We start from the raw sequence: 21,887 nt of genomic DNA, 5'->3' as shown, positions 1-21,887 counted from the left end.
TTTTGAAAATTGGCTTATCTATGAAAAAAGAGAAAGAGATAAATTGGAATTTTTACAGCGTATTATGGTTTTCTAGTGAAAAATCATTGCTGTGTTTTATTCCAATAAACCTTTTATAGAAAACTTTTAAGCATCTTTCAAGAAATTTCAGCATGACGAGGTAATATTAGAGTTTCGCTTTATTTTCAACAGATGCACTTCTGGTGATCAAAAGAAGCCAATTTCACTTTCTACTCCGTAAATTATTACTTTGCGAAAAATCAAATAAAATGCATTTTTCACTTTCCAGCTTGTTAACTTTCCAAAGTTGCTGCCAAAACAAGGTTAAAACAAGAGACAAAAAAAATACATATTTAGTAGGTAATTTTCATCCGAAAATTTGTGTAATGCAAATGAGCACGTAAACAATGTAAGGTTAACTCATGAAAATTTGATACATTTTAATATAAAATTCCACGCCTGGTACATAAAGAGTGAAGTTTCGGGTTTAGATTTGCATATAAAATGAAATGTGCATATTTGCAAGCGCGCACCGGGTCATTACGGGACAAATGCAGTAATTTGGCAACACTCTGATTGGCCGGTTATGTGTTGTAGCTATTATGGTTTCAATAAGTGCTGGCATTTAGTTTATATTGTTTAATGTCATTATTTAATAGTACTAAATCCAGTTATACATGCCCCATGCACGTTGCGATCCCACGTTGAAGTTGCGAGCGCGCATCTTAAAACCTATGACTTACGGCCGTTTTCACAAAACTCTGGCATCGCCTATTACGAATGGCTTATGATCAAGGCGATTTCTACAGAAAAAAAAAACGTTTAACCAACTTTCAGGTGATAACTATTGGTGAACGGTTGATGTATGCCTAGGTATGTCCTTAGATTAGGAGTTACTTATTAAATCATTGTCTTGTTCGACGTTACTGAAAACGGGTGGTCATAATTTTAAAAATATATTAAATGTACAGAAAACAGTTTTATTATAAGTATAGATTACGTAAATTAATTCTAATAAAAGCTTAGCCCTTGACTGCCGTATCACCCTGGTAAGTGATGATGCTGACTAATATGGTATCGGTCTCACGGGTTTATGGCAGTTAAATTTAATCCATAATGCCTAATAAGTTACTACGCGACATCGTAACGGAACACTAAATCGTTTAGTTACCACCCTACCATCCGGGCCGTCTTTGTTGGTAGGGTGGTAACTAGCCAAGGCCGAAGCCCATGCCGAGTTCGAACCCGACCCCGATGTTCTAAGGGTCAAAAATCGCCTTGTCCACTACAAATATTTATTAAAAGACACGCGCGCGTTTAATCTAAAATACAGAGCTACAAGTGCCAGTGTAAAAAAATAGTTACAAAAAAATATTTTAGTTAATGTATTAAAAGCTCCGGCGAGCACTCAGGTCGCGATAGCCGGAGAAATGCAGGTTCGACCTGCTAGTTCCGAAAACTTTATATGCATTTTAAAGATGTAGCTATTTGATATATTTCCTCCTAGGTTGAGGTAAAAACACTATTAAAAAGTTAAAGTGTATTAGTCTTTATAAAGAGGTAGAGCTAAAGCAGTTTAATATTATGTTAAGAACTTACCACTTAGATACCTGTTATTGGGAAAGAAGAAGAGGAGAGAATATCAAATACCCAAAGCCGTGATAGCCTAGTGGTTAGGATGCCGGCTTCAATTTCGGGTAGGCCGAGTTCTCGCACGCGCCTCCAACTTTTCTAAGCTATGTGCGTTTTAATTGCGTGCCTGAGAGTTCTCCACAGTGTTAATCAATAATAATTTACTGCATACAAGAACAACAGAGAGATAGATAAAGAAAACAAGTAATTTAAATTTGTGTAACAAAGGCCTTATAACTTATATTGATTTCTTCCAGGCAACCATTATCAGGAATTGACTCACATGTGAATCTTTATAACGGTGCGCAAAGTTTTAAAAATATACATACATATTAATAATTACAAAAACAGTACATATATAAAATAAATTAATAATGTCAAATAAATTAAAAATGTCACGTGGAAGATCATTTAACACTTTTACTTCCTTGATGGTAAATGACTCATTGTAACAGTGCGTACGACTGAGGCATGTAAATCCTTCTTAATATTCAAATTTAAATTCAGAAATGTTTTATTAACGTAGACCCTATCACAGGCAGGCACTTGTTGTTAACTTGCATGTTAACGCTAATGTTAGGTAATGGTGTTGGTAGTTTTAAGTTAAGGAATGCAGTTAGCATTCCTTAACTTAAAACTAAAGCTAGGAGGGTTCCATACGCGTCCTGGTCTAAGAAAAACCCACAACAAACTTAGCCAGGTTTTTTTTTGTTATCACCATCACACAGTCGAGTAAATGTTTAGCTATGAAGTTAGAGCAATTCATACCCAAGTTTTTTTACCGTACATGTAGTCCTTAATATTATAATAGGCATTTCCTATAAGCTTACGTTTAATATAAACTTTGAACTTATTGAGAGACATCTTAAGGATTTCATTTGGTAATTTGTTATTAAATGATATACAATTACCCTTATATGAATTACTAATTTTATGCAGCCTAGTAAACTGCACTAAAAGTTTATTTTTACTTCTAATATTAATATTGTTACCGTCCATTTTCTTTTTAAATTTTGTTATATTTCTATGTACATAAATTAAATTTTCAAATATGTATTTATTACGCACCGTCATCGTTTTAGCTTCTTTAAATTTATCTCTTAAAGACTCTCTTGGGCCCATTTTATATATTGCACGAATAGCCCTCTTCACAGTACAAAAATAGAATCAATATCAGCAGCATTACCCCATAATAGTATGCCGTAGGACATAATGCTGTGAAAATAACTAAAATGTGGTGAGATCCTGTGCCCTATAATAGCTTGATATAATGATGATGATGATTTCATACCGGTTCTGCATAGTAACGTGCTGGTTACAGTGAGATTTATTTAGCTTTTGCTAGAGAACATTTTTTCAGATTTATTTTCTCCCTTTGCGTTTCCTCCGTGGATTCTAGTTGAGTATCTGTCTGGGAATGTTGGCTTGAGTTCTAACCGGTGTGTGTACTTAGACTATAATATTTTGCTACGTGAGTAATTTTCGTTGTAAAGACATACCCAACATTTCAAAGAAAAACAATCATGAACTAGGCAGTAAAACAAATGAAAGTCCCCAATTTCAAAATGTACTAGGTAAAAGAAACACCATTATCATATCTTGCAACGTTTAATCGTTTAAGTATCTTATTGCAACATGGCGCATTATAAACTCAAACATCAATCTATCTGAACTTATAGCCCACTGCTAATTAGATAACTGCAAAGAGATACCTCTTCAATCTTCCTTTCACACTTCTGTCTGTACTCCTCTGTACCTCTATTTTTTCCGCCATTTTATATGACCTTCTTTTTGATCTGGGTTCTTGTCATTTTGAATTTACTATGTTTTTTTACATTTTAATATTTTTGTTGCTTTGTCGTCTATGGAAAAAAGCGGTTCATTCAAATTGTTTGCTCGTTTTAATGCATTATTAAATAAAATTTTATTATATTTAAAAAAAAGCAGCACCTATTCATTATTCAGGTGTTATTCAGGTATTTTCATTTATGTATTATAAACTAAGAACATTATAGAAAATAATTCTTTTTATTATATTACGTACCTTGATAGTATGGATATTATCAAAATGTAAGAATCTTCAGATACATTTTCATAACTGCGAACAAGTTTAGCAGTAGAAAATGAACAGCAATAATCGGATCACGAATTTAAGACAAAGTATGAAAGTGCTATTCATTGTTCGGCTACGAGACTAATAATTTAAAACGGAAATGGTTAAACTTCGACAGAGTATAGGTAATGGGACGCCTTGGGGCAATCTTGGAATCTTAAAAGCGATATTTGGCTTGAGGCCATATTGGTGAAATTGTGCTTTAAGAATATGGTGTTACTCTGCTACGAAATTATAATAATACCATATGATTAGATACATCTGACGTAGGAATGAACGAAGGAGTACGAAATCATGAAAGAGAGAAATACAATAGTAAACTTAAACAAAGGTAGTATCTGGACAAATGTATGTTATATATAAGTGTAGTATTAAAATATGATTTATCGAAAATAATACTGTTCAACGGGACTAGAAATCGAACGTTCCAGCTTCGATTAAAGACAAAAAGAAGAAGGATAATCCAGCCAAGAGCGATCAAAGTATCACTGTCAATTAAAAAACAATGTTCGTGGTAGAGGGCCGCTCTAAAAAAAGAAAAAGCGATGAGTCCCATTCCTTCGAGCAGGCATTATACGCATGTTTTCTCTGCCTTATTATGGGACCACTGGATCCGAAAATATAGTGAGGTAATGTTTATTTTGCTTACTGCAAACTTTTTATTTATTTTACAAGTGTAATTACGCAGTTGTTCGTTGGCAAAGAAAATCTTGAGCGCCGCCAATTATACGTTTCTGAGAAAGAACATTGGCTACTCAAAGGAAATATAAACTGCATATTGATTGGGCTGAGTATTGAAAAATAAAATACATATTTATCACCTTCACCATAAATTCTATAAATCATTTGAAATTATAGTGACAGACAGTTATAAGATTTTGAAATTAAATTAATAAAAAATATCTTTATTAATTTGTATTTTGTTATTCTATGTACTTATATATTTAATCTTTTAATGTTTATGATATGTATGCAAAGGATATGGAGGAATCGTAATATAACGAATGCCACAAATATCCGGCAAGTTTAAGCACTGATATTCCCCAAATTATTCTACGCTTCGGAGATGTAGACCCGGAGGGAGACTGAGAAGAAAAGAATAGATGCTCTTGAGATGTGGTGCTGGAGGAGAATGTAGGAAGTTACCTGGAATATGTTCCGTACTAATGAATCAATTCTTGACGAACTCATCATCAAACAGCCTATCTTCTGAAGTTCAAGCGCGAATTCTTAGTTTCTTCGGTCACGTGTCCAGGCGTAATAACGTGTCCATTGAGCGTCTTGTGGTTCAAGGGAAAGTAGAAGGTACCAGAGCACGCGGTAGATCACCGGTGAGATGGACGGACCAAGTGAACGCCACTCGAGACACAATCGAGGCTCCTCTACATGAATGCGCAAGAAAGGCAACCGTTAGAGAAGAGTGGCGAAGGATTGTAAAGCGAGCCACAACACCCAGATGACGACCACGACCAGTCTGTCAAGACTGTAACGACTAAGAAGAATATGTTTATTTGTATCTCTTCTTGCAGCTGTTCCTTTCTTAAAGAGGTTGCCCGTAAGACATTGCTTGCCGCAATAATGTCGCCTTTGCAAACATAAATTTTTTGTTTTGTTTACTAATTCATTTTATGAATATTTTGGAGATTGTGTGCAATAAAGTATAACTTCTTTATTCGTATTATCCTTTATCTTATAAAATGTGGACGGAAGCTGAGCCCAGTTTTGCGAAACACAAATAGATCAAGGAGGCAGTTAGATGTACGTGTATATTATAGAGGTCGAAGTTATTGTGAATTATAGGAGTAATATTTTATTTTCTGCATGATGCAAGGCTGCGATGAACGAGATTGCATTTGTCAAAGAGTGTTTTCAATTTCCACCCGCAAGAAATGAACGCTTTAGAAATATATATCAAGTTAGAGTGCAGTATCTTAACTCTTAGATGTGTTGCTTGATACCAGCAATTTTAACGACAAATGATATTTCATTCAGATAATATACAGGATACAGGAACGTTTGAAACACGTCTATAAAATGAAATGAATAATAATCAATGTGATATTTCGTACATACAAAAGTTATTTGTTGTTTCTAAGAAATTATAATTTGAAGATCGTTAACGTTAAAGGTATTGGAAAATATCCCTTCAAATATTGGAAAACATGCTTTCAAAGAAATATGTCCTATAAATATAACGTCCCAAAAAGCCGTAGCAATAAAAATGCTTTGAAACAATTTTTTTTACCTTGATGGACTTTTACACAAGTGTCTTCACTGGTGTTAAAAGTCCCAAAATAATTTATGAATAATCCGAAGCGCAAGTGTGTTTGCCCTTCTTTCACCAACAAACAAAAAACAAATCTTTGAGAAAAAATATTTATTTGTTTGTTTGTAAGCAGACAATTCTGCATCGATTTTTATATGTAATTCTATCACTTTTAGAAAGCTTTTTTATTCAGAAGTAACAAACGTATTCTAGCACTTAGTAGGTTTCAGATATTAACTATTAAAAAAGGCAGTCTTATGTAGAAAAACGTTGTACACATCAAGTAATTTGGGCGTGTAGTATAGTTTGTCGTTGCGGAATACCAAAAAGTATGAACTTCTACAACTTAAAATACAAGGTAAAATGTTAGGCCTGGCCGTAGGAGAATATCATGGCTCAAAAACCTACGACATTCTAGAAAGAGCACCAAATCATTATGTAGAGCAGCGGTGTCCAAAGTTGAGATAGCCCTAATTCATCCTTCGCAAGGAGACGGCACCCTAAGAAGAAAAAGGAGAAGAAAGATTAAAATTAAAGTATGTACGTCCCTGGAACCTCGTGTGCGTATAAATTCTGATAATTTAACCAATATTCATATAATTATTTCCTTCCGACAAACCACATACTTAGTGTCGCGCACTAGCGTGATGTGATAGCACATAAACAACTTTGTTATATACATATACATATACCACATACAAATTTGATATAAACCACATACAAAAAAGGTTTTTTGTTCACAATAACAAACTATTGAACTTGGTTATTAGAAATTTGCTATAGAAAATCAGGCCTGGTTTTAGCGGTTAGGTAAGTTAGGTGTTAGTCAGCAATACTTTGTCAGTTTTACATGATTTAAGGTTCCCCTGGCTGACCCAAATTCTTTGTTCGCGAGTTTAGATACGATCCCGTCGATATTATAATTTCGCCAAGCTACGAGCAGCACCGAGTTAAAAGGCCAAAATCGAGCTTTATCTCGCCCCGCGTCGTAAAATTAGGTTTTAAAAGCAAAGACGGCAATATTTCACGCGAGTCCCGCACCGACCTCAATCACCGCGCCGAGATAACGAGCTTATTAGAGATAATTTTGTCAACAAGGCTTTCAGTCTCTAAAGCTTCATTTCCTTTGTCAATTTTAACGACGCCGGTCGTCCAATGGCCCCAAAATTCTGCGCTCACAGATAATATTTTAGATCGTTAATATTAAATTCATCATATCCACCCATAACTGGCCCACTACAGGGTACGGGTCTCCTCCCACAGTGAGAAGGGGTTAAGGCTGAAAATTTTATATTTGAATGAGAATGAAAAATAGCAATAATTATTTTGAATAGTTTTCAGTAAAAGACGGGTGTGGTTCGGTTTTTGTTCGGTAGTATTAAATATGTAAAATCTCCAATTTAAAGTTACCTACCTTATTGCGTATATGTAATATGTGTTTACATAGTACTTTACTATAATGCATTTATTTAGCTATCGGTTCTCGTATCGTTTGATAGACATTTATATATTGAAAAATGGTAAGCGGTTCGAGTAACGATCTTGCGCGTCTATATTTACAAGTGAGTGGGCAGTTCGTGTATTGATTCTTCGATACTTTTGAAATATATCTAATTCTCAAACTCTATGTAATGTCACCACAAGTACTTGTACTTGTACTTGTACTTGTACTTGTATAGGATAATTATAAAAGTATAGTGTGGTGTATGTTTGTTTTTGCATCTATCACCACCAAGCTGGCCTAGTGCGGATTCGTGTGTGCGGACTCTACACACCCTTTAGAAAATTATGAAGAACTCTCAGGTATGCAGGTTTCTCGTTTCCTCACAATGTTTTCCTTCACCGTTGAAGCAATTTTAATTTAATTGCTGAAAACGCACGTAACTTAGAAAAGTTAGAGCTGCGTGCTTCCTTTCTAGGAATAACGTTAGATGCTAAAGTTCAATGGGGCCCTCATGTTAATAATTTATCGAACAGGCTTAGTTCTACCGCCTATGCAGTGACGCCACATAACGAACATAGAAACTGCTAGGCTAGTCTATTTTAGCTACTTTCACAGCATTATGTCATATGGAATTAAACTATGGGGTAATGCTGCTGATATTGGCACTATTGTTGTGCTGCAGAAGAGGGATGTTCGTGCGATCTATAAAATGGGTCCGAGAGAGTCATTGAGAGATAAATTTAAAGATATTTAGGTAATGACAGTTTTAGCCAATTTAAATGACAATGTGAGATGGTGATAACGAAAAAAAAATAACAACCGGCTAAGTTAGTTGTGGGCTTCTTCTTAGACCAGGGCGCGTTTGGAACCCTCGTAGTTTTAGTTTTAAGTTGACGAATTTGTTTATCGCCATCAACTCACTCCTATGTCATATTTTACACGTAATGTACGCATCAAAAGTGCCATCTATGTGCCTATTTGAATAAAGAAATATTTGACTTTGACTTTGACTTTACCCAGCCCAGTGGGCTATCACCGCCGCGTATGTGTTGCCCGCGACTTCGTCTGCGTTTGATTTAGTTTTTTAATGTGACATTCAATTTAAATGTAGTTTAAAAAAAATTAAGTATTCGGTATCGCTAAGCCTTAAATGAGCGGTTTGCTGCTGTCCGCTGAGGAGTTATGTCCTCTATCTCCAACCACATTTATCAGATCTTCACAGTATGGGCAAAATTAAATACATATTAAAACCTTTATATACAAAAATAATTATTAAAATCGGTTATAATTTGTCGGAGTTTCATCCCAAACACTTTCATCCCCTCTCCCAAAGGAACCGAGCCTAATATCGGGATAAAAAGTATTAAGTATCCTGTACTTCTTACTCTAACTCTAACTATAAGTACTTCTAACTCTTCCAAGAATATGTGTACAAAGTTACATGAGGATCGGTTAAGTAGTTTTTGCGTGAAAGCGTAACAAATAAACTTACATTTACATTTATCATATTAGTAGGGATATTATACTTTCGAAAGTTTTGGCACATATTACTATTTTTTTGTCGACAACTTAGTAATTTGACGATCGGTTTTCATTGATGTAATTAAGGGGGATTTTAAAGACGGGTTCCAAATATGTCCCGATCAAATAATGCTACACCAATTTAATTATAATCTCTGATTTTTAGTGAGAATTTTTGTCCTCATCAAAAACAAAAACTGTGGGTACTTCTGGTTCTGGTGGTATAAGTACTATATATGTATAAGGAAAATTACCCCGAAGCTCTCTTTTTGTTCTAGTCATTCCTATTAAGTTTTGTGACACGGAAAGACAAAGATATAATAGCATCTGCAACAAAAAAATTCATTTCGACGGCTCGTAAAATGTAAGGGCTGTGACGGACAAACATAAATTAGCATGAGTTACTTAACTTTAATTAAACTTTTTAGAACCTTCACAAAAATGCTTGCATTTTTTCATTAGGACACTCCTGCTTTGTCTTCTTGTCGTTATTTCGTTTTTGTTCGGGCCTTGTCACGGTCTTGTCATGTTTTGAATATGATAAAGTGTCTCTAATTAGTAGAAGTCTGCTACTTTGCCCTTTTACCTACTGGACGATTCATCATAAGAATTCTTAGAATATTAATAAAAATATACAACGACAAAACACCCATCGCCATCTAGCCCAAAAGTAAGTGTACCTTGTCTTATTAATACTAAAATAGCTGCTGAATTTTTTTATAAATAATATACATAAATACTTATAATACAGATAAGCACCCGACAAAAAACATCCATGTTCATAACAAAAACATTTGCCAGCTGCGGGAATCTAACCCACGGCCTTGGACTCAGAATGCAGGGTCGCTGCCCACTGCCCCAATCGGCCGTCAAAGATGTCGCACTTGCAATTTTGGTTTTTCAATAACCTATAGATAACAGTCCTCTCCTGGACTAAAGGAGGGAAATGCCAATGGAATGGTTTATCCCACACAAATATAATTAACTAGCTGTAGCCGGCCACGCTTCGCTGTGGCACATTGTGATTGAATAGTTGAGAAAAATAGATAAAAACAATCCTTGATGCGTATTATATATCATGCTAAAATTTCAGCTCGATCGGTGCAGAACTTTTTGAGTTTTGAAGGGTACACAAACTAACATAACATTTTTATATATATAGATTATTCCTCTACAGTAGAAAGTTTCCAGTTTTTTTTTATTCGAATTTTTCGATGTTGTGATATTATGTCAGGTCAAGAATTTTTAGGTAAGTATTAAGTTTTTCAGTTGATTTTTCTAAGTGCCTTGGACATCGTGTCGCATTGGAGCAGCTTGGTGAGTCTATGCATTAAATCCTCTTCATTTTTCTCTCTCCACCCTCTTCACCCTCAGTGGGCAGTTATTGTTATAAAAATTTTCACCCAAGCAGCGATAGTCTAGTTCTCAGTGTGTGAATTCTACCCATCCGCACCTGACGAGCGTAGAGGACCACGGCCTCTCATTCCAAGAAGACATCGGTAACTCAAGAGGGTAATGAATTGATAATGCTGTGAAGGTTTTACCTCTCTAGGGAAGTATTTTCAAAGATCCAGGTCCAGTTTTTTAATCCTGTCCTGTGAAATCTCATACTGCTAAATTAAGCTGTGCGTTTTTTGTCAATAAGTGAGTGTGTCGTAGCACAACGTTATAATTTAAATTACCATACGAGAATCCAATTAGAAAAACCGTTCGTACCACAGAGAGTTTTCACTGTAACTACTTTAAACTTCAATTAAAATTGACATAGCGAATAGTAGTTTGTTCCGCAATAAAAATACCTTTTCCAAGTGTAACTGTGGTGTAGCTTTGATGGAAACGTTAATTGGATTAAAGTTTTATGATTTAATAAAAAACTTTACTGTGTCAAAGGAATTTCCTATAAGCGAACGTAGAAGAAAATTTTCTATTCGAATTAGAAATGGACCTAAGCAATCTGAATATTAAATGCAATTTAATAAATTTATTACTTTATTAAATGCAATTCAATATTCAGAATGCTTGGCTTTCCTTGACCTCGTTGACGTGATCCCCCGGTTCGATCCCTGGGGGAATTTATAATTGATGAGTTTATAGTTTTTTTTTTTAGTGGTCTGGTCTAGCGGGTGACTGATCAACACATGACGAGATTGCAGTCAAGTTGAAAGCTTGACGCAATTGCTTAGGAACGTCATAATCTTGGTCCTTCATCACCATTTTACCATAGAATAGGAAGACGTTGTGAAATGCTCTTTCGGCGTTCGTATTTCCTGAAACGTACTATGTCTTACCACCATGCCTTTAGCTAAAAGTGAATAGGCTTATCTGGGTTAGCGCGCTTTAACTAATTTTTATTCATCAGATGATATGTAGTAATTGAGATATCATTCGCTTCAACGGTGAAGGAAAACATCGTGAGGAAAACTGCATACCTGAGAGTTCTACATAGTGTTCTCAAATGTGTGTGAGGTCCACCAATCCGCACTGGGCCAGCGAGGTGGATAACGGCGTAAAACCTGCTCAATGTGGGTGAAGACCCGTCGTGATGCCACAAGGGAGGAGACCCGCAAGGTGATTACGTATCTCACGACATGCTTGTTATAGGCGAAGATCTTGCAGTCTTAGCTGTCAAAAATCCTTTTTATATTTTTTTTGCATGCATATCGGAAAGTACAGTGGAGGATGAAGGAGATTTTTAGTCCGCAGGTCACTTCATATTTAATAAGTGGGGAAGTCGGGCATGACAGTTAATGGGATCCATGAGGATTTTCCTCCTCCATATATATATATATATATATATATATAAAATAACCCCTTACGTTTACGGGTAAGACCGACCGTAGCATCTTAGACTCATAGAATTAAAAACATACAGAACTCACATTTAGCCATTATTGGATGAAGTGCTTAGTTTCCTTAAACAGTTTAAATGCCCGTGCACGTCCGACTTCACAACCGCGGAATGTTGCTAGCTCACAAACTTTTTCTGATTTTCATATTTTAATTACTGTCAACTGCTAAGTGACTAAACGCTTGTTCGAGTATTTTTTGATGCTTCAGTATTAGTCATGTACACGGTTTCTGTGTGTTCATAATTCTGTGGTTAGACTGCATCATCGCTTACAGCTAGGTGACATTGTAAAATAACTTAAAGTGGTATAAAAAACAACAATAAAAACAATATAACAAGATAGAGATTCAATTTCAAATTCTAATTTATTTTATTCATGTAGACCTTATCACAGGCACTTATGAAGCGTTCATGTATGAATGTAAAACAAAAAAAACTAAAAGAAAGATTGAACTCAACATTTCAGAGTACCCTCATTATTAAAATTACCCTCACAAAATGATCGAGTCGAAAATATTCGCATTTTCTACCTTCATAACAGCTTTCAGTGTCGGGTGTCTTTTGTGACGAGGGTGTGTCGGGGCAGGCAATTTTGTAGACTGGAATAACTCCAGGCCGAAGGTCGTTAACGTGTCCTCTCAAACACCGGATGTTGTGTGATGTATCGAGCGTGTCGATAGGCGTGTTTTCTTTAGGCTTGTCACACATGGACACATTGTATTTGGAATGAAGCTCATCATAAAGGTTATTAAAAGTGGTTATGACAGCAAAATTAAAGAATTATCCAAGTAAGTAAGTAGTTTTTTTGTATCTCCACAGCAAGTTATGTTAGATCATAGCGGGTTAACCAGTTAAAAATACAGAAGTTATATTACAGCCATTATAAAGACTAAAAGCGGTGATAGCCCAGTGGGCAGGAGCTCGACTTCACTTTCGTGGCGCCAAGTTTGAATCCCAGCACCTCCTATTTTTCTAACTTATTTGCGTTTTAAGTATTTAATATATCACTTGCTTCAACGGTGAATGAAAGCAACGTGAGGAAATCGTCATGCTGAGTTCTACATGATATTCTGAAAGGCGTGGTTTCCGGAGTGATTACAGTCGCATGGGTCTTATCACCGCCAGGTTCATGGGCCCAGTGCAGTTCTTTGTTGGACGTGCTCCTTTTTTATAGGCAACAGGCGTTGTTGCTCGGTTTATAGGTGATGTTTTTCCAATTTAAATGGGCCATATGCTTTGTCCGTCAATTATCATATACTAATCCCTGCTAATATTATAAATGTCAATGTAAGTTTGTTTGTTACGCTTTCACGAAAAAACTACTTAACCGATCCTCATGAAACTTTGTACACATATTGTTAGTAATATAGGATACTTTTTATCCCGACATTAAGCTCGGTTCCTTTGGGATAGGGGATGAAAGTGTTGGCGATTATAACCGATTTAAATAATTATTTTTGTACTGTAAAGGTTATAATATGTGTTTAATTTTGCCCAAACTATGGTTGGAGATAGAGGACAGAACTTCTCAGAGGACAGCAGCAAACCCCTCATTTAAGGCTTAGCGATACTGAATACTTTCTTTTTTTAGAACTACAACTAAATTTAATGCCACATCAAAAAACAAAATCAACAGCTAGTAATTAATAAAACTGTCTGCTTAATGCCCGCCCTAGCTTACACCCTTACGCCCTGTGCACGCTATTCCCTTAGCTAAGGTATTAGTACGATAAGGCATTTAAAGTGTGGTTTGCCTTAGCATTATGAGCTATTACGTTGGCAAACGGACGTCATGAAAATAATACGTTTGTTCTTTGTTGGGGACTTTGAAGGCAGGTTTTTACGTTGTATTGGATTACATAACATGTCTTTTATCACAACTTTAATGGAAGAATACGGTAAATTTATAAAAAAATGGTGTATTGAGCTACGTTGCATGTTTTTTCGTTTATACTGGTTGTTGTCCGCGTTCGCTGGGCGTTTTCATTAAGGGTTTTTAATAAAGGTTTTACAAATCCCGGTTTGTAAAAAAAACCCTTAATAAATAAAAAAACTGTTTTTTTCCTGGAATAAAAAGTAGCCACTCCGATCTTTTAAATAACTCTATGCCAAATATCCAGTTGATTAATGGCTTAGCTAGGGCGTGAAGCATATAAAAACGAACAATCAAACTTTTGCATTGCTTATTTATTATTTATTTGACTCTTTATTTGTACACCAGTAAGAAGTTAGGGAAATAAAAGAAGAATAGAAATCCGAAAAGGGAAGTAGCATACAAAAGGCGGCGTCCCTACAGGGTAAGTTGTCATCGATTAGTAATAAGATAATAATATATCTATTATTATCTTATTACTAATCGATGACAACTCATCATCATCATTCATTTTTTTTATACTTATAGGGGAAGTCCCCTAGTAGCGGACACCTAAGGTTTTCTAATAAAATCAAAACTATTGCGAAAAGTATAACATTCTTTATTAATTAATAAAGTCAATAAACTTTCAAATTAATAAAAATTAAAAAAAACGCAACTACAGCATAATTATATTTCAAAACCAAGATCAGTTTTGAAAATCACAAAAAAGTTCCATAGGCTACGAATAATTATGGAACCCCACATTTACTAATAAATACCAAACAGATTTAAACACATAAATTTAGCTGTAACACTCACCTGGATATTTTGTGACGCAGTGTTCTTCAGCCTAAAACAGATATCGACCTCTCCCGATTTCGACTTGAGCTTCACTAACAAACTTTGTGTGACCCTATACCGATACACCGTCGTACACCCATTTTTACCAACGTTTTAATTTTTCACGTTTTAACATGTCTAGATAATAGGAATGTCCGGCGGTAGGTGCCGTCCGTCGTTACGGGACTTCCCGCTACTTTCTTTTTAAATTTACACTAGTGAAATTATAAGAGAAAAATTTGTTAAAATTTTTATTATTATTATACATAACCATTATTGTACATAAACAGATATTTTCACGTTTAATCTATTGAAGTCAACTTCATCATTATCGGGCCCTACAGGGTAAGGGTCTCCTCTCAGATTTGAGCCGTAGTCCACCACGCTGGCCATGTTTGGATTGGTAGACTTCACACACCTATGAGTTCATCGCGGAGAACTCCCAGGCATGCAGGTTTTAAAGGTTTTCATGCGGAAGTAGCAATAAAGCTTTTCCACCACACCAAAAAAAAAAGAAAGTCATGCGGATTTTCTCACTAAGTTTCCATTACCGTTGAAGAAAACAATACATTTAAGATTACCCAAGACTAGATCTAAGTATTGCGGTAAAGCTATATAGGTTGAGGGAGCTCTTCTATACAATACTCTACCTAAAGAGATTGTTTGTGATAAATCATTTAAAAATAAGCTATTGCATATAAAAAGCATTGTTTTATAATCTTCCAAACGCTACCTTTTATAATAAAGTTGTTATTAGTTTAAGGTCACAGAATTAAGAACATAGAGAAACCGTGTGCATGACTAATATTGAAGCATCAAAAACCAGTCCACTTTAGACTGGTTTCTCGAACAAACGATTAGTCGTAGTATTTTACCTCTAATGTTCAAAGCGTTCACCATTAAATAGGAAGATGGGAAAAAACGTGTGACCTAGCAACATTCCGCCTGGTGTAAAGTGAGACGTGTGCGTTTTTAGTGTGTCTCGACACAACGGCTGAATGAGGATTCTGTATGGTCGTAATTCTATGTTTAAGCTGCTAATTTTGTACCACACTAACTAGATAATATATTACCACTTATTTATGGTAATTTTTAATTTCTCATTAAGTGAAACTGTTTCTTCTGAGATAGATTTCTTTAAACCTATAATTTTAAAGAGGAGCACACCAAATTCAAATTCAAATTCAAAATTTCTTTATTCATGTATGCCTATCGCAGGCACTTATGAAGCGTTCATACATATTTGTTTACATAATTGTAAGGGGATGGTGATAACTTCGTTCGCCAACTTAAATCTAAAGATACAAGGGGTTCGCGCGCTGGTCTAAGAAGAGCCCACAACAAATTTAGCCGGGTAATTTTCTTTTGTTATTACCATCTCACAGTAAATTAATATTAAGCTATGAAGCTAGAGCAATTCATACCCAAGCTTTTTTATCGCTTAAGTAATCCTTAATAGGATTTTTCTGTATCTAAGCTTACGTTTTATATGACCTTTGAACTAATTGAGAGACATCTCAAAGATTTCATTTGGTAATTTGTTATAAAATAATATACAATTGCCCTTGAATGAATTTGCATTTTTGTGTAGCCTAGTAAACTGCACAACGAGTTTATTTTGACTTCTAATAAACCCTAAGTTGAGGTGTGTACCGGGGATCGAACTAGGTCCCTCCGAAAGGGAAGCCGAAGCTCTAATCAATAAGACTATCACCGCTTAATATATAATAGAGTATTTCTAAGAAAATTCTTAGCAATATTGTTAGTGAACAGTACTTACACATTATTAAACTTTTATATAGAATCAGCGACATAAAGCTGAGTTACAAGCTCCCTAATGGAGTTTCCTTGTACCACAATGTGTACTGTGTTAGGTTACCTCTTTTCCACTGTCTTGTATAATACAACAAATACGTTATTACACGAATATGGGGGTATTGAACTTGTTTTTATAGCTTTTGCAATCTCCAGTAAAAATCCATACCATATCTTTTATTTTTAGTTCTGTTTTGTTTTCTTTTTTATTTGATTTGATTTGATTTAATTTAATATAATCTTTAGATTTCTTTTTGAAATGTATGTGTCTAAAACTTTCTAAATTAATCTGTTTATTTGATTTCATTTCATTTATAAATTGTTTTGCTGATGAACCATGTTTAATGTTTATGGGTAAAATGTGAAATAAATGTTATCTATTCGTTTTCATTACCTACTAATTTCGCCAAATCTACTACGCAAAATTACTCATGAAAATAATTTCTTTGCAGGATAGATAAATTATTTTTTTCTCGATTAGTGAAATTGCCTTCTTATTAACATAGGTAAGTAATTCAAATTAAGGGTGATAACAAAACTGTTTTAAATTCCTAATTTATTATAATTCAACTGCAGATCGTCTCTATACAACGTGTAACAGAATTACGAAATAATATTGAATGATGCATAAGTATATTTTATAACGAATCACCATGTAAAAATATTAAATATAAAGAAGCATTATTTTCCACACAAACGAATTCAAAACATTCTAAGTGTTTACTTATGACAACCCTATTGAAGATAAAAGACCGACACGTCCACATCCCTAATAAAGTGACAGGAGTCACGTGATTTTAATTTTGCATGTGATGTTAGGGCTGTATCTAATTTCTTTCAATAAAAACTATACCAGTTGTTTACTCAAAAACTATTAGGTTTTCGGTTTTACAGATAAGTCTCAGATACAGTGCATAATGTACCTTTAAAGCCTGTGAAATATTATTTCGGTTTTCATTGACACGTTGTGTATTTCGATCGACTCAAAAATATAATTGGAACCCAGTCACCGGTAAAAAGTTTAAATTAAAAAAAATTGTTCATTAAATCACCATTTCTTTGTCGAAATCGGTTGAAATAAGTGTAATCCGGTCAGATTTGAATTAAAATAATTACAAATTGTTAAAAGAAAATCTCGCAAAATACGGTCTAAGAGTATTTTCCTAAGCATCCCAGTTTGTTTACGAGCGCGCGTCGACGCAAAGCATGTTAATTTAAAAAGTTGTGCGACGAAGGTTCAGCGAAACTTAAAACAACAAGTGAATTGCGTGCCTCCGCAGAAATTTCTCTCCTCTCCTGTTTATTTGCATTCTTGACTAAGTTTTTGAGAATGCTAAGAAGCGCCTTTTGTTGACTTACTCTTGCCTACTTGTTAGCTTTTGTTTCTAAACAACACGGACCTGATTCTGCATACCTAAATGTACAGAATTAAGAAGATACAGAAACCGTGTACACGACTTATAATGAAGCATCAAAAACCACTCCACTTTAGAATGGTTTCTCGAACAATTAGTCAATTCATATCATTTAGCAGTTAACAGTAATTATTTTACCTTTCATGTTCTAAGCACCATAAAATGGAAATATGGGAAAGGTTTGTGAGCTAGCAACATTCCGCGTGTGTAAAATGAGACGTGCGCAGGCGTTTTCACTGTTTTTGGACACAATACACTACACACAATAATGGCTGAATGATGATGAATGAATGATGTCAAATTAACATTTCTCCATGAAATAACTATTAAAATTTACGTGACCTTGAGATTTAATTGCCCTAAAGAATTAGTGTCCTGATCTATTAACTAAGAGGGTATACCAAATAGGACAGTATCTATAAGACGAATATGCTATGAACCGACTGATAATGACGTCAGCTGTATTTCTTTGGATAATATTTTTATGCGATCAGTATGTGTGTATGTGTATATAGGATTTTTAACATCCAATCTTTTTTGAAACTAAATGCTGATTGAACCTTATGTTGCTAGTTTTAAATACACATATTTATATACACATACTATATATGCTACGACAACGCACACATCGCCATCTAGCCCCTGGGTACTGAGATGACTGATGAATATTTTTATGAATAATATACATAAATACTTATAATATACATATAAACACCCAGACACTGAAAAACATTCATGCTTATGCAAACATTTTCCAGTTGTGGGAATCGAACCCACAGCCTTGGACTCAGAAAGCAGGTCCGCTGCAAACTGCGCCAATAGGCCGTCCATTTTGTTCTATATATCTTTTTTATAGGTATCGCGGTGGAGGATTAGGCGTGCTTAAGCTTTACAACTATTAGTCAATTAGTCCGTTTTCTAGAGATTCCATTATTTTATCGAATCATCGAGAACTAAATTGGAACTAAACTGAACTAAATGCGAACGTAACACCTACATTGTCTCGTTTGCAATTTGCCAACCTCAACTATTTGTTAAGACGATACAGCGATATTAGCGAGAACATTGAGTACTATCTGGATATCGAAAATCAAAATATTAGCAAATATATTCTTCGACAATATCGCATCGAAAATCAGTTCTATGCAATATGAACCGCAACAGTAAAGTCATTATATAGTTGGACACTTAGATAATAGGTTTTCAAACATCAAAATGGTGTTGCCAACTAAAGCGTTACCCAAATAGAGTTTTAAACTATACTAATATCCAATAAATGGGTCTGTTAAATACTTTGAGTGGTTCTCGTCAGGATGATTGTCTATCGACCTCATTTAATAGAGTTCACACCCACTGGACAGACATAAGACATTAATAAACTCACGGGGCCTCTTGACTATATTTATAAATCATCATCATAACCTATTAACGTCCCAATGCGCCTCGGGTCAAGCCTCGTCTTTCATAGGGGAGACGGTTTTAGATCATAGACCCACCATGCTGCTCCAACACAGGTTGGTGGAATTTCTACATATGCAAATTCGATAGCCAATAATAGTTCAGTACTGGACTATAAAAGGCCTCTCCCACTGGTTTGCTCAGAATCACCACGCTGGGTAGATGGTAGTAGTAGCACAGAGGAGGCTGCTCCGATGTATTCCCTTAGTCGGCTCTAATGACACCAGCGGGAAAACGAAGGTTGTTGACAACTGTATACATACTGTATCTGCCGTCACCACACGGCACGAAAGCAAAACTACGTACTTTTTGGTACAGCAGAGAATATACAATTTGACGACCTCCCTGGCGCAACGGTGCGTGCTGTGAATTCAAGTGCGAGGTCCCGGGTTCGATTCCCGGCAGATTCAATAAGGGAGTTTTTAATTTTTAAATTTTCTCTGGTCTGATCTGGTGCGAGGCACGTTTAAAGCAGGTGGTATTTTAATTGCTAAAAAAACGCACTTTTCGAAAATTTGGAGGTGCGTGCTGGGATTCAAACTAGCTACCCTCGAAAGTGAAGATGAAGTGCTACCCACTGGGCTATCATCGCTTGACGACGATGGATACTGTTTATAACTAGGCAAGGACCTTTAGTTGCTGCAAATGCCGACAGAGTTGCATGCGCGTGTAATCCCATTATGCAAATGAGCATGAAATTAACGGGAAACACGAAGTTCCAATTAAGGAACGAATTTGTATGCTGATAAAATTCAGCAGTTGTGTCTTTTACTGTTTAAAACTGCAACCGACCTCGATAATGGCAGTTTATGCGAGCTTTACGCAGCGAATTACTGTTTATGTTGCTTTTTGTGAAGCTTTGGCGCAGCTGGAAACGTATAAGGATACGATTCGAAGTCTTTCGGAGCTGCACAGAGTATTATTTATTTTATTTTTTATTTCATTTATTAAAGGAACACCAACAGCTTGTTCACAATTCATAGTAAAGGAAACACGAATATTTATTTTATTTTGTGGCTAGTCACACTGATTAGAAAAAAAGTTAAACAAAAGTAATATTACAATAAGAAGTATTATTATGCGTGGCATGTCGACAAATGTATATAAATATATATATATAATCTGTAATATATTTGCATAGTTTTTACCGCAGGACGTTAAATTTTAAGCCATTATTTAGTTAAGATGTAATTAAAAAAAATTACAAATAAAACCTCTTCATTTATATATAAAGTGTAGACTATAACGGATAGTTCATAAGACTTAGTATGGATTTAGGCTTTTTGCCACGGTGGTCAATTACAGAAAGATTTTCCAACTACGCGAGGGATATTACCGCTTCACTTAATGCTTTCTTAGGTTAGAATAATTATTAATTGTAAAGCTATGCAATGTTGAAGTTGGAAAGAAAAGAGAAACAACTAACAATAAATATGCTCCAGCACTATTTATGGCCTGACAGACGTCAGTTCCGCAAATATACTTCAATCTAACGACCTTCCGATCACGATTTTCCATGATGGCGCCTCGGTCGCGTTCGTAAAACTTTGCTATAATTGTCACGTGACGCCATCGTTTCCTTTCGGAAAGGCGTTAAACAGATGAGCGACAACACTACAAAAAAACGACTTCCTCGCCGGCTTCTTCTCGTTACAAAGAGCCTTCTTAACTATGTAAAGTCACCAACGGATAGTCCTGACGTCCCACAGTGCTTATAAAAACGTGAAATAAGTGAATTTTGAATTGTAGAGTTTTTTTTTAACTTCAATAATATACTTTTATGACTTATGTGCTATATGTTTTCATATATTAAAATGGTTCCCAGGGTTATTATGATTTAGGAGTGCGTGCGGGGAAGGAATACTGTGAAGGTTTACAAAGAGGCGAGAGGACGCAATTTTTCACCCCCTGTTTACCCACCATGATTTATGTTAACACAATAATTTATTATTCTCATTACAGTTTCTTATTTTATTTGACGTGAACCGTGGCGTAAGGACTTTGTTTTCCTTTCTATAAAAAGGTGAAAATTCGAATTACTAGGTGTTTTTGTAAAGCCTAACGCTACGACGAGGTTTTTGAGTTAGACTACTTTATTTGTCTTTCTGACTTTGTACTCAAATAAAAAGGACCGATCATAATATAAAAAAAAATCCGATAGTTGATCCAGTCAAACATCTTAAGAAGCTTTCGCTAGGTTGTTGGATAAAGGGTCGTACACAGAAGGCGAGGAGGTTCCTAACTCTGGAGGGCGTCCCGCACTACGCTGCCGTGGTCTCCACTCTGGAACTTTTCTGATCCAACGGCCATCGCACCTACCACAAGCATGGCCTTCCCATTGCCATTTTAACTTACTGATACTTTGAGCTATGTAAGTGACGGGTCCTCCCGTGGAAGGACACACTGGTTGAAAATTGGTTTTCAGGCAATGGGGTATCAACGATGAGAAGACTTGACTAAGTTTCCCAAATGCACTTACTCTAATTATTACTTACTAATAGTCGTATTCTTCTGTTGGCTTCTTCGTCAAAATATTGTTAGGATTTAAATTTAACTAGCGTTATAATTTCCACTTATCTGTTATTTTTTTTAATTTTATCTTATTTTTGAACGAGACGATCGGTTTTCATTCTCCGATTGGTTAACGCCGGTAGATACATGGCAGCGGGAACCAATCAAA

The sequence above is a fragment of the Pararge aegeria genome, chromosome 10 (assembly GCF_905163445.1).
Source record: "Pararge aegeria chromosome 10, ilParAegt1.1, whole genome shotgun sequence".
In the NCBI taxonomy this organism is placed as follows: domain Eukaryota; kingdom Metazoa; phylum Arthropoda; class Insecta; order Lepidoptera; family Nymphalidae; genus Pararge; species Pararge aegeria.
This window is presented reverse-complemented; position numbering follows the sequence as displayed.